The following is a 23,628-nucleotide window of genomic DNA, read 5'->3' as shown; positions in this document are numbered from 1 at the left end:
ATAATAATAATAATAATAATAATAATAAAAAAAACATTGGGCACAGTAGCAAACATCTTTAATCCAAGCACTCAGAAGGCAGAGGCAGGTGAATTTTTGACAGTTCTAGGCCAGCCTGGACTACATAGAGAGTTCCAGAACAACCAGCGTTATGTTAAGAGAAACTGTCTCCAAAAAAGACAACGACGATGAGCAAATACTAAGTTTAATGGAGATGAAGACGGGGTGGAAGGTGGTGACCCAAACAAAGGGTGCATGAAAATGCTTATAGAAACCCACTACTCTGTAAACTAATTTAAAAGTGCAATTTTGGGCTGGAGAGAGGTTAAAAGCACCAATTGCTCTTCCATAGGTCCTGAGTTCAATTTCCAGCACCCACATGGTGGCTCACAACCATCTGTAATGAGATCTGGTGTCCTCTTCTGTATGCATAATAGATAAATAAATCTTAAAAAAAAAAAAAGAAAAAGAAAAAAGAAAAAGTGCAATTTTGAAAAGGGGAGGAGGGGTTTTGAACACAGATAACCCTGAGTGAGTAGACAGTGTTTCCCCAGAAGACATGGGTTATTAAATAAAAATACCAGTGATCAGGGAGGCCCCCAAAATAAGAGAGGTCATTGCCATTGCTCTTGGTTACCTACCCAAACAAGATGGTAATACCCTATTAAAGTCACAACATACTTTGGTTGTAGGACATAAGAAAATCAAGGTGGAACTGACCTGAAATTTTCACAGTGCCAGAAGGTGCTATGCAGGAGGAGAAAAGCACCAATGGTATTATACAGCAGTGAAGCCTGATTGCTGTAATACCAAGCTGCTAGGTGTACTGTGCTCACTAGTACAATAATGACAAGAAAGTAATGGAGCTAACTAGCCACTTTTTGACTAGATCTGCTCAAAGAAAGGAATCAATGCCTAGTACTATGAACTTGGTCGGAAGCCCATGGCCCAGAACATCCTAAGCCCTAGGGAGGAACCTATTACTATTGTTTTTGCTAAATGGACATGTTTTAAAAGTGCAGAGACAGGAAGATCCCTGAGACTTGCTGGACAGCCAGTCAATACAAACCAGTAAGCTACAGGTTCAGTCTCAAAAAAAAAAATAAAGTGAAAAACAACTAAGACACCAAGCATTCACCTCTGGCCTTCATACTCATATGCATACATGTGCACATAGAACACACAAGTGTATACAGGACACATATAAGTGTATACCAAATATACCAAGAAATTTTTAAAGACTAAACTGCTTATATTGTTTTTAAAGTTGTCACAAGCACCAAATGGCTAAATTTTAAACTGATAATAGTGGAACCAGGCATGTACACACCTGTAGTTCTAGAACATTTGTAATCCTAACGCACCTGTAATCTCAACACTTGATGACTAAGGCAAGAGGATCTGAGTTCAAGGTCAACCTGGATTACAAGAGACACTGTCTAATAAATAGTAGTCATTCTGAGTGAATCACTATCATACAGCTAGGAAAAAGACTGGAGACTACTGTCTTCTTACATGTGTGTATGTGAAGACCATAGGTGGCTATCAGGTACATTCTTCAATCACTCTCTACTTTACTTTCTGGGACAAGGTCTCTTACTGAACCTAGAGCTGGCTGAGTTAGTTAGATTAGCTAGCCAGCAAGGCTCAGGGATCCTCCTGTTTCTGCCTCCCCAGTGTTCAAATCATAAACATGTGCCACTGTACCCAGGTTTTGGATGATGATTCTAGGGGATCAAACCTGGGCCCCAATGCTTACTTTGTAAGTGCTTTACCAACTGAGTCATTTCTCTAGCCCCTTTTCCTTTTAACAGGTACACAAAATGATACACCGTGTAATAAAATCTATTAAAACTCCCTTAATGAGCGGGGCAGTGGTGATGCATGCCTTTAATCACAGCACTCAGGAGGCAGAGCCAGGCGGATCTCTATGAGTTCGAGGCCAGCCTGCTCTACAGAGTGAGTTCCAGGAAACCCTGTGGGGGGGTAAGGGGGAGGTGACACACAAAAACTCCCTTAATGAAAAGAGATTTGTTTTTTTCTTTTTCAATTCTCCTGTGGTGTGTGCACTTGAACATGTATGTGTGCATGTGTGGGGGTGTATGGGTGCCTGTGCACGTTGAGGCCCAAAGCTGGTATTAGGAATCATTCTTTTTGTTTTATTTTGTTTTGTTTTGTTTTTCGAGACAGGGTTTCTCTGTGTAGTTTTGTGCCTTTCCTGGAACTCACTTTGTAGACCAAGATGACCTCGAACTCACAGAGACCTGCCTGCCTTTGCCTCCTGAGTGCTGGGATTAAAGGTGTGTGCCACCACCGCCCCAGCTGAGTCTTTCAATCAAACCCAGAGATCACCAGCATTGTTGTCTTCCTAGCCAGACTTATCTGAAGCTAGAATTACAGGCAAACTGCCACTCCCACCTGGCATTTATATGGGTTCTGAGGTTCCAAACTCCAGTCCTCACGCTTGCATGGCAAAAACTTTAACCACTGAACCATCTCCCAAATTTTCTAAAAGAACTCTTTTTATTTTCTAAAAGAACTTTCTTAAAATACAAAATACGAAAATTCTGTGCCAGACTTCCTAAGATTATCATTTCTTTTATTTGTTTTTTGAAACAAGGACTGACCATGTAGTTCAGGCTAGACTCAAACTCTGCCTCCTGAGTACTGAGATTACAAATGTGTATCAACACATCAGCTAGCATGTTTTCTTCTAAATAATGCATAATGTTAAAAGCTTCACAAAGGTTATGTACATTAGAGCCAATTAAACTCACAGTACATCCCAAATTAAGTAATTAGGTAAGACCAAGAAAACTGTTAAAACAAGTAGTCTGCACACCACTCAGTCCTGTTACCTTACTGCCATAACCATTTCAGTGTGTTTTGTACAAGTATGTCAAACCACCTGGCTACCAAATAGAGCTATATGGACTGCATTAAGTTTTTGTTTTTGTTTTTTTGGTCATACAAAACATTTAGAGGCTGGAGAGATGACTCAGTGCTTAAGAACACTTGCTGTTCTTGCAGAGGACACAGGTTCAGTTCCCAGCACCCACATGGTGGCTCACAACTATCTGTAACTCCTATTTCAGGGGATCTTATGGCCTCTGCAGGTAACCACACACGCTTGTTTGCTTTCTCAGACAGGTCTCTACACAATCCTGGCTGTCCTGGAATTCACTATGTAGACCAGGCTGGCCTCGAACTCACAGAGATCCACCTGCCTCTGCCTCCCAAGTGCTGGAATTAAAGGCATGTTATTATTATTTTTTTTAATCTTAGGTCTTTTTAAACTGCTATTTCAAACTCTATCTACCCTAAAGCTTTCAACTGAACTTTAAGGGGACCTCTGACTACTGCAAAGTGGATCTAAATTTCTAAAGCAAGTCAAGGTTTGAACTAGAATGGATTTATAAGGCAAGTAGATTCTGACTACAAATGAAATTACTTGGTATCTATGAAAATTATAAAAATCTCTTAGCAATTTATTTTCCTCTTTAACTTATTACAATGTCATCACATATGACCACAGAGATTGTCAAAGCACCAAACTTGCCATGTGCTATTAACACAGAAGATAAAAACAGAACCCCTGGGGTTGGGTATGGATGCAGCTTCAGACAGCAGTCTTTAAACTGTAAGAGAAGTCCCCTGGACATAGGGAGCATCTGGGGAACAAATTACTAAGCAGGAAATTCCTGTTCTAGTACATCTGATCATCCTGACTATAGGTACTGCAAAAACCTCACAAACATCAAATGCCCCAAAGCTTGAACCCAGATACTAATTATAACATGGTTCCCTAGAATTATTTCCTGGTGCAAACACTTCTAAACTCTAAGAATAATCCAAGCAATTTAATTCTCAAGAGCACAAACAGAAGAGTACTCTGCTCCTTTTCCTTATGAATTAAAAGAGGAAATCTAACTTAAGCACTAAGCACCTTACTCAATCCTGAGTTCCAGACCCTAGATTGCTCTTTCCCAATCAATTTAATAGAGCAAGTTTAGTGGACTTCTAAATTCTGGAAGGACTGTCTTACATAGTTCCTCTGAATTATAAATTAGTTGAAATGGAAATCATGCCATATCTCTGAACAGTCTTCTAAAGCAAGAGCTGGGTGCTGAAATGAGAATAGTCTTCCCACTTTTTTATTTCCTTTCTTTTATTTGGAGGGGGGTTTGCAGATAGGGTCTCATTATGTAGACTTGGCTGCCCCTGAGGAACTTACTCTGTAGACAGGCTGGCCTCAAACTCACAGAGATCAGTCTGCTCTGTGTGCACCACACACCCAAGGGCATCATTTCAAACCCCACCTAGCCAATTCAATCCCTACAAACCTCCTGACCTTTGGGAAACAGCTCTGAATTTGTAAAACTTGGGATCTGAAGCTGACTCTGCTTGGCCAAGCTCCTCTCTAGACTGCCCTCTCTTGAAACCAGTTCACTTTCCTCCACGATTAGTACTATCTGGTACTACTACTTTGATCCAAACTTCTGTTTCTCCCTTCCTAATTCTCCCCCAGAATATCCATGGCTTATTGAACTGTAAACTCCAAGTGCTGTCTCTACCAAGTCCCTGTGGATAGAACTCTGCTCAAAGTGTGCAGTGGCAAAAAGGGCAGAGGATATGAAGACAAATTTCTAAATGGCCTGGGAAAGGGAGCTTGGGAGAAAGGACCCACCCACACTGCCCCAAATTACAAACTTGATTTTTTTTTTCTATAGTATTACTTTATCACTCTAAATCAATTAAATACACCTACCTCAAAGCAGGGAGCAACTGATAAAGGTACTACTGTTTTGAAAGTTTACTGGTTAATCACACTGAAAAAGCCAATCATGTGAAACTGCTTCCACTTTGCAATCCTTCACGTAGGCATTTTCTCAACTATTGCTAACTCTTAAAGAAATATATTCAAGGACAGTCTGCACTATGTAGCCAGATTCTATCTCCAAAATACTAATATTTGTAGAAATCCAATTTGCAAAGCTGGAAGAATGGCTCAGCAATTAGAAGCACATCCTGCTCTTGTAGCAGACCCAAGTTTAATTCCCAGCACCCAACTGCTTGTAACTCCAGTTTGGCAGAATTAGACACTCTTATGGCTTCCCAGGGAAAAGGCAGTGGAAGGATCAAGAGGTCAAAGTCAGCCTCAGCTACACAGAGTTGGAGGCCAGTTTAAGCTACATAAGGCTCTGTCAAAACAACAACAACAACAACAACAACAACAACAACAAAAAGCCTAGGTGGGGGGCAAGCAAATGTCTCAGTATATACACCGTGCTAGAGGTTACAGGTAGAGAAAGACCATATGATTAGACATCAGCAATTCACAGCTTCTTTTACCTAACTCAATTTCATCTCTAGCTTTCTCCTCTGGAAATACAACTGTCACCATGTTCACCATATCCACAAGATAATAATTTTCAGAAAGTCAATAATTACTCTCACTTGACATGTTAAAAATTGACAAAGTGTCCCTCCATAGCTCTTTTTATGTTCACCTATATGAAATGGGAAGGGGGGACTAGCTATTAATTCCCACAAACTACAATGGCACTCTAAGTCTGGGGATGCCTAACCTGGAATGTGCCCTGCTCTATCCTTAGTGCCACATAAACAGCACTGGAGACAGGCTGAAGATCAGAAGTTCAAGGTCATCCTCAGCTAAGCAAATTGGAAAATATCCTGAGATACATGAGATGGTTTTCTCCAAGAAAACTCCCTTCTATCCTCTATTTTGAAACATTCAGTACAGCTGAATGGACGAATTTCTAACATATGTACAATTAAGCCAGAATTTTGTTTTTAATCCTTAAAAAAAAAGTTTTAGGTTTAATTATTTTTATTTTTTGTGTATGAATGTTTTGCCTGCATGTATGTATGCATATCATAGACATGCCTGGTGTCCAAAGAGGACAGAAGAGAGAGTTAGATCTCCTGGAACTGGAGCTACAAATGTTTGTAAGCCACCATGTGAGTAAGTGCTGGAAACTGAACCTGGGTTCTCTGCAAGAGTAACAGAGCTCTATCACCGAACCATCTCTCCAGCTCCAAGTCATGGTTTTTGAAAGTTATATAAAACAGGAAGTTTCAAGTTTTTTGCCATCGTGAACAAACAGTGCTTTAAACAACTTATGTTTTTAAATACTGACCAGGCTGGCCTTGAACTCACAGAGACCCTCCTGCTCTGCCTCCGGAGTGCTGGGATTAAAGGTGTGCACCACTACCACTATCACCACCACTACCACCCAAAGCTCCAGCTTTGAACATTTAAAAATAAATAAAGTGTGATTAACATATTCCCGCCAACATCTTAGCACTTGAGAAGTAATGCAAGAAGATTGCTGTAAGTTCGAGGCCAACCCAGGCCACACATCAAATTCCTGACAAGCCTGAACCACTAACTACTATTAAGTAACATTTCCAAGCTCAATAGACATACTGTGTATAGTTACTGTACTGGTCAATAGTGACTGAAGGACAGTCCATCATAGCACAAGTTCTGTTGAATAGTGCTGGAGACAATTTTTAAAGGAATTATAACTGATCATAACTTCCACAAATCTGTACCTACTCAGCCCTAAAAACCTTCAATGAAGACTACAGGTTGTAACCTGTGATATAAGCATGCTTAGCTTGGGTAAGGCCCTGGGTTCAATCCCGAGCAACAACAAAATTTAAACATCAACAATATGTGTATTACCATTCAAACAAATTTTAAATCATTTTTAAGAACTCATTGTATGAGGCTAAAGATGTAACTTAGTTGGCAGAGTGCCTACGGCTTACCTTTCAGTATGAAACCGTGGGTTCAATTCCTAGCATCACACACTAACTAAAGTATACATGAAATCCTGGCACTTAGAAAGTAGAAACACAAGGTTCAGAAGTTCAAGGCTAGCCTGAAATACATGTGACCCTGTCTCAAAAAGAGGGGGCCAACAAAATTAAAATTCAGGTAAATGTGTAAATTTTAACACTGAATATTGGTAATGTCAAAACTATTTCCACCATAGTAATGTTATAATATGATTTGCCCTTTATTCTGTGTCAGCACTTATACAAACCATACAATAAGGGGTACTAATGCTGACACTGTGACAACACTCATTTCAGTAACAAACTACAACAGCAGTGAAGTCTATTCTTCACTGCCAGCAGCATGTATCACAAAAGAAAGGGAAATAGCACCCTTTTTTTAAGAATGCCGTATTTGACAAATCAGAAAAAAAACACTATGCGTATGTTTTAATCTGTTTGATGAAATAGGAAATAAAATAAAGCACTAACTTCTGCAAACCAGTATCATCAAGACAGACACAACTACTCAAAAGTTGTGAGATTGCTGGGCAGCGGTGGGGGTGCACGCCTTTAATCCCAGCACTGGGGAGGCAGAGGCAGGCAGATCTCTGTAAATTCGAGGCCAGCCTGGACTACCAAGTGAGTTCCAGGAAAAGGCGCAAAGCTTCACAGCGAAACCCTGTCTTGAAAAACCAAAAAAAAAAAAAAAAAAAGGTTGTGAGATCAACTAAACTGCTCCCTGTCCTCAGGAAGATTATTTTAATTTGAAAAAAAGAATAGCAAGTTGGGTCATTTTTTCAAAGAGAACGAAGAGACATTACTACAAGGAAAACTGAGAGATTTTATTGGGTTCTTCAGTGATGTTTAGAAGTAAATATATCCTGCTTGCTACAGTTTGATTATATCCTCCAAAGTTCATGTGTTGGAAATTTCCCCAAGACAACAGTCACAAGAGGTGATTAAGTAAAGAGGGCTCTGCTCTCATAAACAGATTAATGCCATTAACCAGGGATGTGGTTAGTCATCACTAATGTGGGTCATTTTAAAAGCCAGTTTAAGCCCCTCCCTCCCTCTTCCCTTTGCTCTCTCCCTCTCTTCTACCATGAGATGGTACAGCCTAAAGAAAAACCTACAGATGCTGGTACCATGTTCTTGAATTTCTCAGGCCAAAACAAAAGCCAAATAAATTGTGGCACACACACCTCAGTATTACTACTGCAACAGAAATCAGACTAAGGTAGGTCTTAAAATCAAAATGGACTGGAGACTGAGCAATGGTAAAGTGCTTGCCTAGCATGTCCAAAGCCCCAAGTTTAATGCCCAGCACTGAAAAATTAGCATACATCTCAGAGAAAAAGGAAAACATAATAAAAAATGTAAAACACACAGCCAGACATGACAATACACCATCTATAGTCTCAGTATTCTAAGGGGCAGGAGGAGCTCAGCAGGTTCAAGGACAGTCTGGTCTACCAGTATGTTTCATGTCAGCCAAGGCTACACATTTAGTTCCAGTTCAGCCAGGGTTACAAAGCATGATTCTGCCTCCAAAAATAAATTAAAACACATAAACACAGGTGCGTGTGCACACACATACTTTGGAAAGCTTATCAAGGGGCATAAAAGATCAATGTGGCCTAATAATCAAACTATCTCAGGCTGGAGAGTTGGCTCAGTAATTAAAGAATACTGGCTGCTCTTTCAAAGGATTCAATTCCCAGCACCCACATGGCTGCTCACAACTATCTAGTTCCAAGGGATTTCCAACAGCCTCTTCTGGCCTCTTTGGGCACTGCATGCATGTGACACACAGAAATACACACAGGCTGGGCTGGAGAGATGGCTCAGTGGTTAAGAGCACCGACTGCTCTTCCAGAGGTCCTGAGTTCAATTCCCAGGTACCAACCACATGGTGGCTCACTGGCTCACAATCACTTGCAATTAGATCTGGTGCCCTCTTCTGGCCTGCAAGGACACATGCAGACAGAACACTGTATACATAGTAAATAAATTTAAAAAAAAAAAAAAAGTAAAGAAATACACACAGGCAAAACACTAAATCTTAAAAATCAACTTTCTCCAAAAACTGACAGACTTCATATTCTGAAAAGATTCACTGGGACTGTCTGAATACCTCTCTCACTGGACTCTTACAGTGAGTAAGGTTCCAGTCAGCACCTGGCACAAAGCAAACACTTAAGAACTTGCCCAGAAGATCTAACCTCCACAAGGACAGATGGACGGGGACACACACACACACACACACACACACACACACACACACACACACACACATACATGCAAGGCAAAAACATTCATACATTGAAAGTAGAGAAAGATGTAAAATAATTAAGAAATGGGAGTGAGGAGCCACAATAGGGGGAGGTAGGCTTCAAGATAGTTTAGCATGGAAAGATGCCTGCCACCAAACCTGATGGATGTCCAGAGTTCATTCCCTGGGACCCACATGGGAGGAGTGTGTCCTGCTACATACACATCCACATAGACGTATGGTAGGAGGGGGGAATTAAAAAAAAAATTAAAGGCCTATAAACAGAACCCAGTAACACGCCTATCCAAAATTATAAAGGTGGAGTTTTAAAACTGGATATTGCAATAAACTAATGGGGGGGGGGGCACGGGGGGGGGGGAATAAAGCAGGAGAATTATGAGTTTGAGGCCAGACTGGGCTATACAGCAATTTTCAACATGGCCTGGGAAACACAGTGTGACCTAGTTTTCAAGAACAAAAACAAAAAGATACTTTAAATGGTGGTGCATGGTGGAGATGACTTGCTCTTGCAGAGAACTCAAGTTCTGTTCCCAACACCCACATAGCAGCTCACATGCCCTCTTCTGGCTTCCTTAGGTACCAGGCACATATGCTGTGCACATATATACATGCAAGCAAATATTCATACACATAAAAATAAAAACAAATAAATCTAAAATAGAATTTAAAATGGTGGTGCATGCCTGTAATCTAAGCTCTCAGGAAGAAGATGCCAGAAGATATCCCCAAGCTTAAACACTGGATAACACTCTGGGCTGGAGAAACTCCTTAGCAGTTAAGAGAACTTACTGCTCTTGCTCTTGTGGCTCACTTTTAGGGAATATAATCCCCTCTTCTGAACTCCTCAGGCACCAGGCACATATGTGGTATACATATGTACATGCAGGCAAAATACTTAAAACACATAATCAAAAGAAAGAAAAAAAAAAAAGAAAAAGAAAAACGCTAAAGTTCTAAAAATTATATAAAATTTTAGACTTAAGATTTACCTATTTTCATAGTAATAATAATCACAAGAGATCATAAAAGCTATCATTCAACTACTCTATGCCAGTCCAGGAAGTGCTTACATTTTAGATTAACTACCACAACTTTCTTGGGATATACCTTACAGTTAGGAACTGTATTGGTTAACAATTGGTTAACTTGTCTAAACCTCCAGGTAATAAGTGACAGAAAATTAAACACACATCTCTCTGCTTTTCACTATATATTGATATGGTCCTCAATACTGTGATGGCTAATCTTGACTGAATGTGGAATCAACTAAATCCCAAGCTGTTGGGCACTACTGTGAGGGGCTTTATTTATTTGTTTGTTTGTTTGTTTATATTTATACTTATATTTTTATTCATTCATTCATTCATTTATTATGTATGCAGTATTCTGCCTACATACATGCTTGCAGGCCAGAAGAGGGCATCAGATCTCATTAGGGATGGTTGGTTGTGAGCCACCATGTGGTTCCTGGGAATTGAACTCAGGACCTCTGGAAGAACATTTAATGCTCTTAACCACTGAGCCATCTCTCCAGCCCGAGGGATTTTCTTGATCAGATTATTTGAAGCAGGAAGACCCACATTAAATGTGTGTGGCACTTTCTGGTGACAGTCCACATAAAGAACATGGAAAAAAGAAATGTTTCTGCCTGCTTGCCATAACTCTTGCTGGCAAGTTCATCTGTTCTGCTGCAGCAGCATCCCAGGTATCAGAATCAGCTTCAAGATTCCAATGCAGACTAACAATCAGCAGCTCTCAGGAATCCCTCCAGTCTTCAGGGCCAGAGTGGGACTGCTGAGACATCAGCCTTGTGGACTGAACAATTAGATTCTCTGCCTAGCCAGTGGGAGACAGCCATTGCTGGACTATCCAGACCACATCCTGTGAGCCAATATAACACATCCACTTTTAATATATATATTCATTCTATCAGTTCTGTTCTTTTAGAAAAACCTGCCTAGTACACCTTCCAATCGCCTTGCAATTTTTACAGTAATTTTTTTCCTCCTTTCCTCAATATTCCTCACTCTGCTCATTACTAATTCCCACCCCTTTCTATCATCATAGTAAGCCCTCTTTTAAAGAAGAACATGTTCTATTACTCAGAACAGGGGGACAAGGGGCTTGGAAGTCTTCCAAAAAGTTGTCAGTTTCCAAAACACAAATTAAGGTTCTCTGACCACTGCTTTTATAGGATAGCTTTGCATCCAGTTATACAATGGCTTGAGCAGTGCTCCATCAACTAACTACCAATCAGATGATATTGAGAGTCCTTGGATTTGGCTTCCTTTCACAGCTCTGCCATGATGTACCAATTAGAAAGTTCCAAGACAATACTGCTGTCAGTGAATTGTCAGTCCCTACAACCTAAGGACCAGATGTTGAAGACTAGAGCTCCTAAGACTTCCTCCAGGCCAAGAATAACTTGAATACAACAAAACTTTGTCTCGCCAAGCAGTGGTGGTGCACGCCTGTAATCCCAGCACTTGGGAAGCAGAGGCAGGCAGATCTTTGTGAGTTCGAGGCCAGCCTGGTCTACAGAGCAAGATCTAGGAAAGGCGCAAAGCCGCAGAGAAACCCTGTCTCGAGGAAAAAAAAAAAAAAAAAAAAAAGAGGACTGGATGCACCTGTGATATGCCAGTCCAGCCAACTTGGTGAGCTCCAGGTTTAAAATAACAGTAGAAAACAATTGAAGAAGCTACCTGATGTCAACCTCTGGCCTCCACATGCATATAAACACAAGTAAACATACATCTGTGCATCACACACACACACACCCCAAAGCATCTTCAGCCAGGGGAATAAAGTACAGAAGAAGTCAGATCTATAAACTATTGTTACATAAATGTATCACTTTTATTAGTAATCCCTAGGCTTTACATCAAAAAAATCTAGATATATGGACTGGAGAGATGACTCGGCAGGTAAAAGCACTTGCTGCCACACTTACAATCTTCCAGTTCAAACCCTGGGATCCACATGATGGAAAAAGAACCAATTGCCAAAAAAGTTGTCCTCGCCTCTGACCACACAGATACACACACATGTGATACAGACACATGTACAAACACACTAAATGTAAAAAGGGTTATAATCATCTATCTGTGCATGCATGAATGAGTGTGTGTGTGTGTGTGTGTGTGTGTGTGTGTGTGTGTGTGAATGAGAGAGAGAGAGAGAGAGAGAGAGAGAGAGAGAGAATATAATAATCTTTTTTGCTTTTTTCGAGCCAGGATCTTATTATGTAGACCAGGCTGACCTCAAACTCAGAGACTGAACTGCCTCTGTCTCCCAAGTGCTGGGATTAAAAGTGTATACCACCATGCCCAGCTATATTTAAAAAAAAAAAAAAGTATTAAAAATTAGAAGTCAAAAAATATACAAGCTACAAAAAAAAAAATAAATGAAAATAAATGAATAAAACTTCAAAATGTTCCACTGAGAAAAGTTACCACAAACTGGGCATAGTGGTACATGTCTGTTAATTCCAACATTTGTGGGCAAAGGGAAGATCACTCATGAGCCCCAGGCCAGTCTGCAATTCTACATAGTGCGTTCAAGGCCAGTAAGGCTATATTATTCGATTCTGTCTTCAAAAACAAACAAACAAACAAACAAACAAACAAAGGGAATCTGTGGTGGTATTGTGTTCCCCAAAATATTGTGCACCCTAATAAACTTATCTGGGGTCAAAGAATAGAACAGCCACTAGATACAGAGGCTAGAAAATGGTGGCACTCACATCTTTAATCCTAGCATTCCAGAGGCAGAAATCCCTCTGGATCTCTGTGAGTTCAAGGCCACATTGGAAACAGCCAGGCACGGTGACACACGCCTTTAATCCCAGAAAGTGAGCCTTTAATCCCAGGGAGTGATGGCAGAAAGCAAAAACATATATAAGGCGTGAAGACCAGAAACTAGAAGCTTTTAGCTGGTTAAGCTTTCAGGCTTTGGAGCAGCAGTTCAGCTGAGATTCATTCTGGATGAGGACACAGAGGCTTCCAGTCTGAGGAAAGAGGATCAGCTGAGGAATTGGCAAGGTGAGGTGGCTGTAGCTTGTTCTGCTTCTCTGATCTTTCACCCAAATACCAGGCCCTGGGTTTGTTTTTATTAATAAGACTCTTTAAGATTCCTGCTACAGGAATCAAAGACTATAAAGTTTCCAATGGCACACATCTGTAACCACAACACTTGAGGGGTAGGGTCAGAAGGACTGGGAGTTCAAAGCCAGTCTCAGGTACATAGCAAATTTGAGGCCAGCCTTGGCTACAAGAGACTCTATCCCCAAATAAAGTTTAAAGCCAAGTATGGTAATGCATGCCCATAATTCCAACACTCAGGAGGCAGAGGAAGGGGGACTGTAAATTCAAGCTAGCCTGGGTTATACAGTGAGGCCCTGTCTCACAAATACAGATACATACAGAATTTACTTAAGGAGCAAAGGATGTAGCTCAGTAATAAATCATGTGCTTAGGCATACCCAATGCCCTGGGTTAAACCCCAACCCCATATTAAAAACAACAAACTTACTTCCAAAGTGCCTAATAAATCTAGAGTACAGAAATACGTAATTTCCAAGGTTTACACTATGTCATTCATCTTCTCCAGCGGCTAAGTCTCTATTATTACTACACTCTATTCTTGTTTCTTTTCTTTGTCTTTGGTAGATGGGGTCTCACCACGTAGTCCTGGTTGGCCTGGTACTACTAACATCTGTTAATAACATGAAGATCCTGTATAAATTCTGAACCCTCAGATCCCAGTTTCATGAGTTGCTTAATACTATAAAAAATACCAACAACTAAAATTTATAAAAAACAACCAACAATGAATTTTCCAACAAACCAAAGTCACCTATTGAACCTTTACCCTGGGCTTCCCCCCCCCCAAATCTAGACATTTTAATGGGGCTAGCAAAATAGCTCAGCCAGAAAAGGTGCTTGCTGCCAAGCTGACAACTGGGGTTCATGACCTAGACATGGTACAGTCAAGAGAGACCCAATTCCTGGAAGTTTTCCTCTGAATGCCACACAAGTGCCATGGCATTCACTCTCACACACATACTCACATACATATACAACATAATAAATGTAATTTTTGTAATTAAAAATTTTTTTAATGAACTAGAAGGTTCTAACATTGATGCATAATAAGAATTACTGGCTTCACTTTCCAAAATAGATGCATATAGGTTATATCTTCAAGACATCTAAGTTAAAACTGTTCTAGAATGCTAGAATAGAAAAATGTCTAAAAGTTTCCATTGGAGTCTACCTACAGGAGCTACCACTCTACACTCCTGAGAGCTACCACTAGTCTTGGAGGCAAATGGAAGACTTTCTAGAGCCCAACCCTTGCCACAACTAAATGAAAACCAAATCGAACACAATCCATTACTTCCTTCATAGGGCTAGGACCCTGAGCTCATTATTAGTTTGCTGCAGGACTGGACCCCAGGAATGAAGCAGTCACTTTCTTCTACCTGTGTGCTGAAGCACAATATGCCTGACTAGAGAAACACAACTAAGACAGGACAGAAGAGAGGGTACCTACAACCAACTGGGAGAAAAGTACACTCTAGACACCATGACTCCCAAATGCTTCCCAATTTCTGGTTCAAGTCCCTCCTGAAGCAACAACTCTTGGGTTCTTTGAAAATACCTGGACCTCTCAGCACATCTGCCCTCAAAACATTGCTCTTTCTGCTCATCATCATCAAAAAAAAAAAAAAAAAAAACATACAACTGTTTAAAACATAAAGTTACACTATGACCAATCCAGAAAAGGTCTGTTGTTCTGATTCAAAAGGGATCTGAAAGGTACCAGAAGTTTCTTCTCACTATCTGTAACCTCAGAAGAAATAATGGAACAACATAAAAAAAAAAAAAAAAAAAAAAAAAAAACACCTGAAACATAAAAGCAAAAGTCAGCTCCACTTGAGACTGGATAAAGGTCAGTGGTAGAACGCTTACCTAGCATACACAAGGCCCTGGCTTGAATCCTTACGGGATAGAGAACTATTGGCATAAACTCTCAAATTTCTTCAAACTTACCTGTTCAAAAGTTCTGCTATCTCACTGCAGGACGTTTCAGCAAACGTTTTCAAGCCGTTTTAACACTGTAAAAAATAAAAAGTATTCATGTAAATCATCCAGCAATCTCACTAAACCTTAAAAACTTTAAAAAGCAAGTTTTTCTTATGAGTATATTTTATAGGAAGTAGTTTCCAAGCCTGATTAAAATACTAGGAACATTTGGTATGTTTGTAAATCACACCCTCTGCCTAGCAGAGTAGCATGTGCCTGGCATACTCAGGAGGCTGAGGGAAAGGGGATTACTTGAACAAAGGGATTCAAGACCTAGACAGTATAGCAAGATTGTCTCAGAAAAAAAAACAACAAACCAGACTCCATCACATCTAGAGAACCTCACTAGTTCTACAGAGCAATGGAAAAGTACAAATCTTAAACAAAAGTCCTAAGTAGTTTAGTGACAGTGACCACTTGGGGACTCAAGGGAAGTGACTAACGTGGGGTTTCCACTCAAAACTGCTTTACAGTCGGCAGTACTGACCTTTCCAGCACATCTGATGAAAGGAAAGGAAAAAAGCAGCAGCAGCAGAGCAATGCAACTCCTGTGCAAATAATCCAAGCCCCTGAGCCCTGCCTGTCACCAAAACACCCAACAAGTGAAGCCTGCAGTGTCTTCAGCTGCTAAACCATAACCTGCTGGTTTTTGAGACAGGGTCTCAACTATGTAGTCTTAGCAAATTCATAGAAATCCACCTACCTACCTTTGCCTCCTAAGTGCTGGTATTAAAGGCATCTATTACTGTTGCCTGGCCTATAGCCTGCTTTTAATGCTGTGTTGAGGCAGAAACTTAAACCCCACAAATGGATTTGCAGTTCTAAAAAGTCTCTGAAACAAAACTTGAAGCAGTTTCTTAGCTAAAATCAAATGATGAGAAGAATGCTGTCCAAAAACGTTCAGGCATGGCGGCACATCCCTGTAATCCCAACACTGAGGAGGCAGAGGCAAGAGGGTCATGGCACTGAAGTGTGCCTGGACTACACGCAAAATCTTGTCTCAAAGGGCTAGAGAGATAGATAGCTTAGTGCTTAAGAGGACTGGCTGCTTTTCCAGAGAAACCAGATTCAATCCACATGTCAACTTACAACCATCTCCAATATCCTCTTCTGGCCTCTGCAGGTACCAGACATGCACATGATACACAGAAACACATGCAAGCAAAACACCCCTACACATAAAATTTTTAAAAATAGCAATTTTTAATTAAAATAAAAAAGTTGGAAAAAAAAAAAAAAGTTGGGCTGAGCAATGGTGGCGCACGATTTAATCCCAGCACTCGGGAGGCAGAGGCAGGCAGATCTCTGTGAGTTCGAGACCAGCCTGGTCTACAAAGCAAGTTCCAGGAAAGATGCAAAGCTTCACAGAGAAACCCTGTCTCCAAAAACAAAAAGTTGACAATTGTATTAGCTGTAAGAAAACAACTTGAGAAAACCCACTCCACTTTTAATTCTGCAAAAAATAGACATGTTACAATGTTCTAAAGTTTATCCAATAATAGCCTTAGAAATCTGCATTTAAGATTCTTCGTTATTGCCGGGGCGGTGGTGGCACATGACTTTAATCCCAGCACTCGGGAGGCAGAGGCAGGTGGATCTCTGTGAGTTTGAGGCCAACCTGGGCTACCAAGTGAGTTCCAGGAAAGGCGCAAAGCTACACAGAGAAACACTGTCTCAAAAAAACCAAAAATTAAAAAAAAGATTCTTCGTTATTTATTCTATTTTTTTTTATTTATCTATTTATTATTTATAACATGGGGGAGGGGTAAACTGAGGCAGGCAGAAGTTTGCCTAACCTCAGCTGGCAGCCAGGAGCCACTGTACTTGAGGTCCTCCTCAAGAACAGCAAGTGTTCTCTCTCAACTGCTGAGCCATTACTTCAGCCCTATAAACTCTGCATTTTTTAAAAGGGGAAGGAACAGGGGATAGAACTAGAGTATACAACAAATTCTCCTATAGACTTAAGAACATAAACTCCAAAGTTATCTCCTAAGCTAAGTTAATAAAACATTTTAGTTAACAACAAGAAAAAATAATAATTGTGTTCCTTACTCTAGAGAGGTAACTTGAAAAGCAGTTTTGTTTTCTTGTTTTTGAGACAGTCTTTCCTGTAGCCCAGGCTGACCTCCAAACTCACTACGTAGCAGAGGATGACCTTGAGTTCCTGATCCTCTAGCCTACACTTCCCAAGTCCTGGGATTACTGGGCTGTACCACTATGGCTAGTTGGAAAACATTTTTATAAAATTAATTTTGGTGACCTAAAGGAATATTTTTTTCTTTTCAAATTTCTTCCCTTTTCTCCCTACCTCACATAAAATTAAAGGCAAGTCAACAATGGAACGTATCTTTTGTTTTTGGTTTTTATTTGTTTGTTTGTTTGTTTTTCAAGACAGGGTTTCTCTATGTAGCTTTGCGCCTTTCCTGGAACTCGCTTTGGAGACCAGGCTGGCCTCGAACTCACAGAGAGAGATCCACCTGCCTCTGCCTCCCGAGTGCTGGGATTAAAGTCGTGTGCCGCCGCCACCACCACCACCTGGCTGGAACATATCATTTTATATTCCTATGAAATTAGTGTTCTTCTTATTAATATGAGAACACGATAAAATTAAAAAATAATAATCTAGTCAATAATATTAAGTTCTGGGGCTCAAGATATATATAATTAATTCAATGAAGAATACTTGCTTGGCATGCATAAGGCTCTGGGTTTGATTTCCAGCACTCTATGGGGAGATAGGGTGAGAGCACAGGCTAGTAACATTATCACTCTGGTGGAGACAGGAGGATCAAGAGATTCAAGGTCATCCTCAGCTACATAGTTCAAGGCTGGTTTGGTCTACAAGGCCTCTAGTTAGGGGAGGATGGGGGGCAGGGACGAGGAAGACTATCACACAGTTCAGAGGGTATGGACACTTGCCTTTAAGCCTAATGACCTGAGTTCCAACTCCAGTGCCCTGTATGTTGGAGGGGAAGAGCCAAGAGACAAAGTTGTCCTCTGATCTCCACAGATAAAACTCAAATATTTTTTAAACAAAAGAAAATAAACTTACAAAATAAAAAAATAATTTCGCTGGGCGGTGGTGGCGCATGCCTGTAATCCCAGCACTCTGGAGGCAGAGGCAGGTGGATCTCTGTGAGTTCGAGGCCAGCCTGGGCTACAAAGCGAGTTCCATGCCAGCCTCCAAAGCTACAGAGAAACCCTATCTCGAGGGGGGAAAAAAGATTTCTGTTTTAGAGATATAATTCTTCATGGCAACTCTAAAACATCACCAGAAAACACTAACAAGGGGACCACAGATGGCTCAAGGAGTTAAGGCCCTGGTGCCAAGCCCGACAATCTTAGCTTAATTCCTGGAAGCCACACGAGGGATGGAGAAAACCAACTTCCACAAGTTGTTCACTGACCTCCACAGGCACTCAATGGCATGGATGCATTCATACATACATACACACACACACACACACACACACACACACACACACACACACACCACACACACGTAATTTTTTTAAAATGTTAATGCAGATCAAGGTGAAATTTTTAAAATAGGTTCAGACTTTTACAAGAATGAACAAGCAACATTAAGAAAATTCAAACTATTGAAGGAAAATGGGACATTTAACTTGCCTCTAATATACGTAGATTAACAGCACATAAATTGTAGCTTCAACCTATGAGACTGGTCCAACTATAGAATAAAACAGAAAGTACATTAAATTTAGTAAGCAGGGACTAATGAAGAACTGAAAAAAAAAGAAGTCAGTCTTTTTAAATGGTACAAACTATAGATCTTTTAGAAAAGCCAGGAATAAAATTTATCTTTCCACCTAAAAAGGTCTTCCCAGACAGCAATTACTATCAACGTATCTTCCCTTGTGAAGGTCAACAAAAAGAAAATACATGTATGGAGTATTAAAATGCAGAGTAATGAGAACAAATAAACTGATATGACATCAGAGACATTATAGTTTGGAAATGTCATTTCAAAGATTCAGCATGGGAACAAGATCTAGATGTAATTACTGAAAACACCGCCTCAGCACCACCATCACTATGTCCTCTTAAGCTGCAAAACTCCATTCATACTCTGACCTTGCTTCATAGGACTTTGAGGCAAGCCTACTATAAATTATTTTTCATACAGGCAATTAATCAGCCCCCCCCAAATGCTTCAAAAGTCAGAATACTACATTTATCAAGTAAGTTAAACATGAAAGATTACTAAATCAGCCATTTATGAATATAAAAATAAGTTGAAAGGCCCTCAGGGAAAAAAATTCGCTAGTCTATTAAGCATATCAATTTCAGAGTTAGTCTGAAAGGTAAAAAAGAAAACACAGGTAACACTCTACACAACAAAATCATGTAAGGGGTACCCATACATATTAGGGGAGAGGTCCCTGAGCCAGTTAAAAACAAGCAGGGCTGTAGAGAATTACAAAACACTCCTTACTAACCACTTACGGATAATTGAGTTAATATACTGATTTATTTGATTATATTCCAAGTGTCCAAGGGCAATTCCTCATTTCCCTACATTTCCGAATATTCTAAAATTTCCAATTCCTTTTTTGTTTTGAGTACTGAATACTGAACCTAGTCATCAGGCATGAAGTGGTCTACCACTGAGCTATTACTCCTGGGCTCTTTTGAGTCTTAGTGTCTCACGAGTTACCAGGTAATCCCTGAGCTTGCATGCTCCTACTTCAGTCAAGAAGCTGGGATGCCCTTCCTTAAAGGCCATTCCTACTGAAAAGTATATCCAGGCAGCCTAACACCAATCGCATCTAAAAACTTATTTTTAAAATAATTCTGGCGCACGCCTTTAATCCCAGCACTGGGGAGGCAAAGCCAGGCGGATCTCTGTGAGTTTGAGGCCAGCCTGGTCTACCAAGTGAGTCCAGGAAAGGCGCAAAGCTACACAGAGAAACCCTGTCTCGAAAAACCAAGAAAAAAGAAAAAAGAAAAAGAAAAAGAAAGAAAGAAAAAGAATTTGTTTTAAAATAATTCATTAGAATTCCCTGAAACATCTGAACATCCTGAGTTTTCCAAAAGAATGGGAGAGAGGGATCTTGGCTTAAGTCTACAGAATCTGATTTTCCTAAGATTTTTCCATAGAACACATCATTTTAAAGGCTGAGACAGGAGAATAGCAAGTTTGAGGTCAGTCTGGGTTACACAGTGTCAGTCAGTGTCTCTGTCTCTGTCTCTCTCTCTCTCTCTCTCACACACACACACACACACACACACACAGAGTCAAAGTCACAAGGAGGGGGGCCTGGAGAGATGGTTCAGCAGCTAAGAGCACCGCGTCTTCCATAGGACCCAGGTTCAATTCCCTGCACCAACATGGCAGCTGACAACTGTCTGTAACTCCAGGATCCAATGCCCTCACACAAACATATATGCAGGGAAAACACCAATGCACAAAAATAAATTTAAAAAAAGAAAAAAAAAGTCACAAGGAAAAGAAAAGATTCCAGAACAGTGAATGATCCATCTAATCAATGTGTAGACACATGGCTCAGTTTCTTCCTCACTCCAGTCTTTCCAGACTAGACAGCCTGGTGCTCTTCCCAGCAAGCCCTTGATAGGTCCCACCTAAGTTTTGTCTTGTCTTAGGGTTTTTGCCCTTTTTGCCTTAGGCTGAAGCACCCTGCCTATCAGGTGTTTCCTCAAATTTGTGCTTACCTGTAAAGACTCCTCAAGGGACTAAATTTAAAAATTAACCCTTCCCACAACTATTATCCTGTCTCCCTATCTCATTTTTTTCAATATCAATTACTCCTACATTATACAGATGGTCCCTGCACAGAACTGTTTGACTTAAGATTTTCCACTTTACTATGATGTAAAAATATGGGCTCAGTGGAAATCATTCCTCAAATTTTGATTTCTTCCTGAGTTAGCAATACGTGGTACAATACTCCCTAGCATTGCTGGCTAGGAACAGAGAGCCACACTATCACAATCTAGCCATACAATCACAAGGGGGAAATAAGATTCTACAGGAGGCTTTGCTGTTATAATGGGCAGTAGGCTGACTGTATTAAATGCATTTTCAGCTTACAATTATTTTCAACTTTCAATCAGGTTAAGGGATGTAGCCCCATCATTACATCAGGAAGCATTTGCATATTTTTACTTAAGTGTTCAGATGTTTAGAAATGAACTCCATAACAGAAATTTTTGTTCTCAGCATATTATCACTGAAGTAAGTACTTGAAGTTTGTCCAAAAAAGAATGACCGGCAGCAAATAGTAAATAGTCCCTTCTTCTCCAGCGACAAAACAAACAAGGTATGGTCTTTTCCTTTCTAGCAAATCACTAACATCATCTATGTTAACTCTTCAATGTTGGTGATATTTTTCCAGGTACGTGTAACTTCTAAGTGTTTTTCTAGTGTCTTCTAATGTGACAATAAAGTATACATCCCAGTGTAAGCAATTCAAAAGCTGCTACACTAGGAAAACATCATTAAATGAGGACAAAGTATGTGTTCTAACCAAAATGACAATATCTGCTGGTCAGAGCCACAAAATTAAAAGGATGAAAATTAACATACAAAAAGGAGGATAAGCCAGGCGGTGGTGGCGCACGCCTTTAATCCCAGCACTTGGGAGGCAGAGCCAGGCGGATCTCTGTGAGTTCAAGGCCAGCCTGGGCTACCAAGTGAGTCCCAGAAAAGGCGCAAAGCTACAGAGAAACCCTGTCTCAAAAAGCAAAAAAAAAAAAAAAAGATAAATTGTATCATGAAGTTATTGTTGAGAGAAACTACAGAAGACTATAGTCTGAACCAAAACTACCTATAATCCAAGTTATATGGTAGGAAGCCTTCACGGATTCAAGTCCCTTAATTTCTTAAGTTATGTTGGACTTCTTACCTTCCTAATGGAGCCACTAGGTGTGTTTAAGTGCTTTGACTTTCAAGAAAACGGGAGGTGAGGGGAGACAGTGCTAGATAAATGCAAAGCAACGTTACTGCTTCCCAAACGCGGTCACACAACCTGCTTCTTTCATACCCTCCCTTCCCTGCTCACTTGACTGATATTTCAGCCACAAAACTGAAGTGTTCAAGAGTGCTTCGTGGGAAACTGCTTGCCCGTTTCGACCCGGTGTGAACATTCGGGGGCCCGGAGCAGCCCCAGGCTCCACTTTCCCAAGCCTCTCAGTCAGTCCCAGGATCAGATCATGACTCCACCTCGCCTGGGGCCTGCTCCAGACCCGTCCTCCGGCCGTGGAAGCAGTCTTCCCCAGTCCAGATGCTCGGTGGGGAAGGCAAGGGCGCACCTCCCCGGGGCAGGTGCGGGCAGGAGCGCCGGCAGGAGCAGCTGTCGGCTCGCAGCAGCTGTTAGCCGGGGCACCCCGAGGCTGCGCGGGCGGCCGGCCGGCCCCGAGGAGCGGGCAGCGGAAGGCGAGCCCTCCGGCCTGACACTGCCCACCCCGCCTCCCGCCTCCTCTCCTCGGCTTCCCCCCGCGATGCCACGGGGGCGAAGGCAGGGGGGCTGCCCTCGGCCGGAACGCGCCCTGGCCCGCAGCGGCCCTCGCACGGGAGGAGGATCCTGCCGGCCCCGCACCTGCCCTGTCCACACGTCTGACGCCCCCAGCCGGCCGCAGCCGCTGCAGGGTAGCCTCAAGTGTGTCCATGCGGCCGGCTCGGCCCGGCATGGCGGGGACGCGACGGTGGGCGCCAGGCCACCGCGGCCTGGGGAGCTACAGCGGGGCCTGGGCGCGGGGTGGCCGCGGGCAGGGGAGACACACCGAGCCACTGGTTACCTGCGGTCCGGGACAGGAGTCTCTCAGAACCCAAGTCAATCCTCAGCCTCAACAACACAAGATGGCCGACACGTCGCCACGCACGTCACGTGACCCCGCGCGCCGCCCCGCCCCCCGGCCCCGCCTCCATCCCCTCCCTGCACTCCAGCTTCCCACGACATCTTTCCCTTCCTCTGCGGACCGCCCCTCCGGCCGGGCACGCCCCTTCACGAGACCCGGATGCGGGGCTGGGAGAGGGAGGGGCAGCGGCGGCGCAGGCGCGCACTGGGGCCTTTGGCTGGCGCTCCTGCCCATCGAGGAGTTGAGCTGGTGTCCCGGGTTGGAGCCCAGCCAGAGGCCCAGTGACTCATTGTCCAGTGCACCCAATCCAGTGCCCGTTTGCAGTACAGAAGTCTCCACATCACTTAAGAACTGGTTCTCCAAGCTAGAATTTTTCCATAGCTTTTGGTCTAGCATTTTCCTGCCAGATTGTCCATCGTGGAGCAAAGGGTGAGACTGAAATTCAAAGCGGTTTCCTCTCTAGTAGAAATGGGAATTCATTTTGGAGTGTTGGAATGTGACAGCTGGGAAGGGTTTTAAAGTTCTGACTCCCACTGCATGTGAGCCTACAATCCCTTTATATATTGCGCTCCCGTTTTAGGGTTGCTAGATAACGGGTAG

At 41.8% G+C, this 23,628-nt stretch overlaps 1 protein-coding gene across 3 annotated transcripts in view; it reads right to left on the bottom strand.

The window, feature by feature from the left end:
* Gigyf2 (GRB10 interacting GYF protein 2) overlaps positions 1-23,038 on the bottom strand; it is a 127,543-nt gene extending 104,505 nt beyond the window's left edge. For all 3 annotated transcript variants that reach the window (XM_036173789.1, XM_036173790.1, XM_036173792.1), the window contains exons 1-2: positions 22,969-23,038; positions 15,157-15,221 (exon numbers count right to left, since the gene is read on the bottom strand). The gene's annotated coding sequence lies outside the window, so the exon portion shown is untranslated. The remainder of the gene's footprint in view (positions 1-15,156; positions 15,222-22,968) is intronic.
* Between the last annotated feature and the right edge of the window lie 590 nt (positions 23,039-23,628).

This window comes from Onychomys torridus, chromosome 23 (assembly GCF_903995425.1).
Source record: "Onychomys torridus chromosome 23, mOncTor1.1, whole genome shotgun sequence".
NCBI classification, from domain to species: Eukaryota; Metazoa; Chordata; class Mammalia; order Rodentia; family Cricetidae; genus Onychomys; species Onychomys torridus.
This window is presented reverse-complemented; position numbering and strand designations above follow the sequence as displayed.